Genomic DNA, 7307 nt, shown 5'->3' on the forward strand with positions numbered 1-7307 from the left:
TACCGAGCGGTTTGGGTCGGTTACCGAGCGATTTTCTCGCATTTTTGATTCGGTCGGTTACCGAGCGGTTTGGGTCGGTAACCGCTCGGTTTTCTCGATTTATCGAGCGGTTTTATCGAATTTCAGCGCAGTTCAACAAAAAACCTAAAAAAGGGTTCAATCTTGTAAAATCAATAACTAATTCATCCGAGCTTCAAATCAAGTGAAACAAATTTTGTTGGCTTCCTTGTAACATGATCTACATGATAAAAGTATTTATACTCATAAAAAGTTCAAAATTTTCTGTGAGAAATTTTATTTGTTAAACCAAGGTAAATGCATAGTTTACTCTTTGCTAATCCAAAAATCATGAAACTAATTTTGTTAGTCTTCTTACATGATCCTATACCTTTTAAAAATATATGAACTCATGAATTAGTTATTGTAACATGCATGATTGTGTAAATGTGTTGCGACTAGATTAATTCATAACTGACCCATCACACCTTAAAAATTAGTGAAACCACTTTCATTAGCTTATTTATATTATGATTTACATAGAAAAAATAATAGTAGACATGAAAAAATTAATTACAGTGATGTTTCTTAACATATTCATTTATGCTTGTGAACTTTGTAAAAATCATAGAGAATTTAATAAAACTCTAAATAAAGTGAAATCAATTTTAAAGATTCTCTTAAAATACGTTTTTATACAAGAAAAATATGTGTTTGCATGTTACACTTTTCCTTAACGTGAGTTAATAATTGAGCCGCGCGCTTCAATTTTTTTCATTTTTTTCAAACTTTCTCCCTATAGAATATGATGCAAACGACATTATTTTTGAAAAAAAATTTCACAGAAGTTCTTAGAATTATGTCTAGTTTTTTTAAAGATTTTTTTGAATTTTTTTGAATTTTTTTTATTTTTTTGAATTTTTCGAATTCAAATTTCGGTTACCGAGCGGTTTTTGAAACCGGACCGGACCGGGAAGGTCGGTAACCGCGATTTTGAGCGGTTACCGACGGTTTTTTGAACCCTGCCTGCTACTCGTGGCCTCGTTCTCGGATCGCATGATCAACGCACTCGTCCACTCGTAGGTTTGCTCGTCATGCGTCTACTTTTTTAGAGCCTCTTGCACATTTTTGTTGGCGATGTTGCAGGAATGTATTTTTGTTGTTGTAGTATATATTTTTATTTGTTGCAACAATAATTTCTCCCAAGCATGTAACGACGAAGATTCAACGTGCGGTGCCACATGAACGGTGCTGCCCGTCGGGTGACCCAGACCGAAACTTCCAATCGGGGAGGCCGAAACTTCTCGTTCTTCCAGGGAGGTTTCGGTTCGATTTACACACAAGGTGCTCAGTGTTTGCTGTGATAATTTTTTGTGTCAACATAATCCCTAGGTATCCGGTGGCTCCATCCGTGGATTTTGTACGGTGGTCGGTCTTGGCCAAGAAAAATTTGTAGGAGCGGGATGCAACGAGCTTGATGTCGTGGGATCGATCCCAGAGCATCCCCATGGCTTCTCGTGTGCCATATTCTGAGTAGGCATGTTGCAACAATATTTTTGACTTGTTCCTATAGGTGTTTGATATTTGAGCAGCTTCCTTCATATCTGTATATTGCAGATGTTGCTTGATGCATATATTTTAGCTTCTATTCTTAGATGATCCAAGTACAATTTTTTAATGTTGGTAGTTATGTTTTGAAATATTGTAATGTTGCATAATTCTAATTTTTTTTATTTGAGATCTTTGAATTATATTTCAATATATTACACCAGTGTTACTTTTATGTTTCATTAGTTATTTTGAAATGTTGCAGCAATGTTTTCCATTTATTGCAATCTCTTTTGTTTTTGGCACTTATTGCACTAAGCTTTTTAGTATGTTGTAAGGACTATTTGTTTCTTGTTGCACTACCAAATATTATTGTTTCAGTGGAAGAGTTGCGTCATCTATTTGAGACCATTTGCATATGTCAGCTGTTAGTGATGAACTTTTGATTTTGTTCACACCTTGCTGTAATTTTTGCAACGGGATGACTTAGGATGTCAACTTTACTGTGGGATGCTGCAATTTTTGCAGTTGATTTTGTTACCTCATAAGAAAAAAGGCGGATCAAGATGAATGTTATGCGAAATATCTCTATATGTTGCGGTAAGAGATTTTCATTATGATCGGACGACTTAAAAACTGTCAATGCAGTTGAATCAAATGATAGAATATGCGTCCGATGCCAGCGTCTGATGCTAGCGTCTGATCAGACCTCCGGGCACTAGCAGGGCCAAAAAATAGCAAGAAGATTATTTCGTTCTGAAACAACAGTGTGTTGAGCAACGGCCAGGGAATTCGCGAGTTGCAAAACTTGTTGTAACATGCATGGAACCTAATTTTCCATACAACTGAAATAAGGGAAAATTCATTTGATACTACTGCTACCCTCAGCACAGTACAGCGGTAAAGTCGCGACGAATGAAATTAAGATGGACACAAAAATGGAACGGCCATCTCGATACGTAGCCACTAGATCCGGAATCGATCTCTAGTAAAAAGAACTTTCAGTCCTGACAGTTGCATTGTACAAATAATCAAGTGAAACTAAAGATTGCTAGCTAATTATGTGCACAGAAGACAGAACTAATCAAATTCCAAGGTACTATACTAACTGCAAATGCCGGGAGGCCTCAAATGATGATCATCACCGATTGGTGAGCTGTAGTGTTCTCCAGTTGGATCGATGCCTGTGATAAATGGTTTGGCACAGATCATCGATCTGGCCCCAAATGCTCCATTTGCTTCAGAATCGAACATCGTGACATCAGTCACAACGCCACAAACCAAACAGCAAGCAATAGCATACCGATCGGTGTGAAGCTTAAGCAAAGGGAAAATTTTAGAACGTGTTGCGTACGTAGCCTCTATTTTAGCCATATATCTGCGTTTTGATTTATGTTGGAGGATTAGGTGAAAAAATATAGGTAGATGAGAGAATAAATAGATGGATGAGAGAGATAGACAGTCGAGATTAAAGATGTGGATGTATCACGTCGCGGAGTTACATTTTTTAAAGCTGAAGACCGAGACCATGCAAGCTTCCCGTGCCCGTTCAATGATTGAGATCATTAGGGGTCTGATTGTTTGTCCATACGAGAATAATCTGATTAGACGAATACATATAATCTTAGAGAGAAATATATTTGATTGTTCGCGTGCACTGTTCTAATCTGGCTTAGTGAATACAAATGTGCATCCGCAGCCTGGTCTAGGAGGAAAGCTCGATTGAACCTTCTCTCAACAGTTTGGTCCAGTAAATACAGATTTTTACATCCATTTATACAGATGAACTCCCTTATCAATATCATAAAATTATTTTTATATAAACGATCAGTCATAATCTTAACTCTTATATCCACTCATGCTACCTCATATTCGACCAAATAAATAGAAACTCAACTCAATCTATTTAGATAGATATAATCAAACAAATATTTTTTAACGAATATTACTCCGCTCAATTTATTTTTATTTATATATATAATTCATATAGACAAGACAAGTACAGCCAAGTACAGCCAACCAATCAAATGCTAGTTGACAGGGGATTGGAAGCAACCGGATCCCCGGCTTCGCCACCCGTGAACCTGATGTCGCGTGTCTCGTCCCACTTGCGAACGTCCCACGCAAACAACAGTCTGTAAGATTGTGTGCTGGTGCGCAGATCACGCAAATGGTGACCTAACAAGTGGTGGGAAAAAGCAAAAGATGTAACGAGACATGCTGAACCTGTTTGCATGTCTTTACATGTCAGAGATCTAGAAAAATTCTCATGATATACCCATTCCATATCAACTATATACAATTGTAATTTCTAATATAATATATGCACTACATTACAAATCTAATAAAATTAAAATTGAAATTAAGTGAATTGCAACCCGACTTATTCAAATAAGAGTATCAGATGGTCTTACGTGAACCTCTTTGCATGCTTGTACATGTCAGTGTCATGAACTGATGGTATTATTTGGCGGCAACCGTTCAAGTGATTGATTGCTCGCATCGGGTTTTACTCGTATGGATCATATACACAAGCTGAGAAGTCATATTTACTGAAAAGAAAGGTGTTTGATTAGTTCTATCTGTCTATACAGATTGAGTTGAATTTCTGTTTAGTTGAATGAATTTAAGACTGTACGAGGGATTAGATGTGCTGAGATTCTGATTGGTTGACTGCATAAAAGTGGTTATGATGATCCTACATATGGGGTGTGGTGTGCTTACCCCCTCCTTGCAATCTCTTTCACAGATTTCATTATTTGATCTGAACATGTTTCAATCACCTGTCCTCCCAGTATCATTTCATCTAAAATTGTGTGCAGCTGCATCAGAAATTGCAAGAAATTGCAATGAGCCAAGAACGTGATGCAAGTAGTATTACACATCCCTATGAAAGGAACATGATGAAATGAAAAACTGCTGGCAGCCAGGAATGAATTGTTAGGTCATTTTGTCCTAAAATTCGAGCATTTCTAATAAATTCCAAAGCAATACGTAGTGTGGACATTGCAGAAAGCATGGACAAAGGGGAAAACCAGCACCATGGGCATTAGCAGGTCTGAAGCTAAGGGGGTAAAGTTGGGTGTGAGAAATTGTCCAGATAATATTCTAATTAGTCATTAAGTCGATCATCTATGTAATCACAATTCTCATGACTAACCGGAATATCATCCGGTAGTTCTGACATGTATTTTTCTTCCAGGATCTAACACATACCTTCATAACAAACACATCATCATAAGATATAATAAAGAGCGAGTAATTAAAAATAAGTTACAAGTCTTTAAGTAAATTAAACTTTACAATAAAATACATGATCCAAACACCGATAGAGTATCTACGCAACGTACGAACCAAACCACCCATCATCAATATCACTATCCATCTCCCATCATACCATCATGATCACAAACAAAAACTCTACGATTGCTGCAAATAGACAAAAAGCGTGCTCATAACTAAGAGCACGACAATTTGAATTATTTTATATACCCTGCGGAGGAGTATCTCTTTACCCACACGACTTGAGGACCATTCGGCTCACGTGACCACCCAGGTCCACGCAAGGGTTACTTATATCAACCTTTCCCAAATAAGCTCCAACCGTTTGGACATGCGCCTTTGCCAGAGGTCATCTAGAACCACTCCTGGAGCAAACTAAATACCCCTTCTAAGTCTATTATACCAACAACACCTGAGACTAGTACACCAAAAGATCACAGCTACATAAGGTATTCGGCTCATCCGTCCCATATACAGATATGTCATAAGTACGGACAAGTGCTAGAGCTAACTGCAGCAACGAACGATGCTTAATCGATTCAAGTGAGCTTATAGCCTCTGAGACTCCCTTCTCGAGCCATCCCTATTGCCCACCCGAACCTCGCCTCATCCTCACGATCTCATACTTCCCATCATCATCCATCATTATTATCTTTGTGAAATATAGTAAACCCTAAGCTCGCAAACGATGGTCGAATCGTCGCTCGACTTCTACCGACGACCTAAGTTATGCTAAGCATAACACATTTATTTTAAGTTAGATCATTACTTGTCATGAACCACCCTGATTACAAATGATCAAGCGATAAACAATGTCAAAGGAGAGTAATACAACAAATAGGATCTAACCCAAAACCCGACATAAGACTCATTGGCATGCAAATATACATAGGGCATAACTTATCCATTGACACAATATATGATCAAAAATAATATGATTAAAATGCTTAGATGATTGCCTTGTTGATTAGCTTCACAAGTAACAGAAACAACCTCCGGATCACCCTCGATCATGCCCACGTCACCCTCTCCGGTCCTTCGTTCACTAAAGAAGAACGCGTGCGATGATGAGCATGAAAGAGATGCAATGAAATATGCTGCATGATGCATATCAGTAGTGGGTGCATCCTGACATCAAACTAAAAGTACAAAACATATAAAGAAACAACTAAAGTTTGCGATCTAAACATTGTCAGAAAGTAACAGGAGTCTGGAGTCTCTGGACAAATCTTCGGACTCTCCGGATATTTTCAAAGTCTTCTCATAATTCTCCAGACTCTCCGGATTTTTTCGGAGTCTCCGCATAATTCTTCGGACTCTTAGGATTTGTCCAGAGTCTCCACATAATTCTTCAGACTCTCTGGATTTTTCTGGAGTCTTTGGAGTTCTGCAGAACAATTATTCGTGACGATTCGTCGATCGAATTGACTTGCATGTTGAAATCTAAACCACATAAACATGCAATGGCACTAATACATTGGTTCTAAACCTAATACACTCATTCCACACCCTCGATTTACTATCTGTCTCATCCAAACCTTCTTTCCATCTCTAATGCCTCAAGAACACAACATTGCTTTGCTAATCTTCCATTGATGTCCACAAATTCAACCAACATTGAGCTAAAACTTGCGATGCTATCAAGGAAACCATAGGGTACTTACCCAAAGTCATTTTCCAAGGCTTGAGGACATCGATTTGCGGAAAAACGGAAGGAAAATACTTGGAGAAGGGAGAGCAAACTTGTTGAAAGTTGTGGCACAATAAGGGTGACTAATCTGATTGCAAATCCTCCAAACCTTCATGCATGTGAGTAAGAATTAGATGGATGGAGAGCTAGAGAGGTGGAGAATGTCATAGAGTGACATGCAAACCTCATTTCTTGTTTCTTGGGTGGGATTTTGGGAAAAGAATGGAGACAGTGCTTGAGAGAGAAGAGAGGGGCTGCTACCTCTGCTCTGTCTAGCTGAGAGAGAGCAAGAGAGTGAGTGAGTGGGGTGGGAGAAGGGTGGGCACCCAGGGGGAAAAGAGTGGAGGGGTGGGGCTGGTCAAAGGTGGGACACACTTGTAAGAGAGAGAAAAGCTAATAACCGCTGCTAAACTTTTATAACAACTGGTGCAAAGATTAACTTCTAAGCGAGACTTAAACTAACGAAAAGTCTAACATTGGTTATTTTCAAAACGCCTAACAAAAATCAAAACACCAATTGAGATAGCAAGCAATAAAAATTGCTTTACAATAAACATGATGATTATGATACTTAACGACATATTTATGCTTAATGACGTGATTAAAGGATTGAGACGTGACATTGGGTATAGCCCTCTTTTGTCTTAAGAACTAATTACCACTATCAACAAACTAATTACCACATACTTGAAGTCATAAAATGCATGTGCAATTAAAACTATGATAACTTGACGGTTAGTGGGTAATGATATAGCTATGAAACATAATAGGTATTGTTGGACTCAATTTT

This window comes from Phragmites australis, chromosome 21 (assembly GCF_958298935.1).
Source record: "Phragmites australis chromosome 21, lpPhrAust1.1, whole genome shotgun sequence".
NCBI lineage: Eukaryota > Viridiplantae > Streptophyta > Magnoliopsida > Poales > Poaceae > Phragmites > Phragmites australis.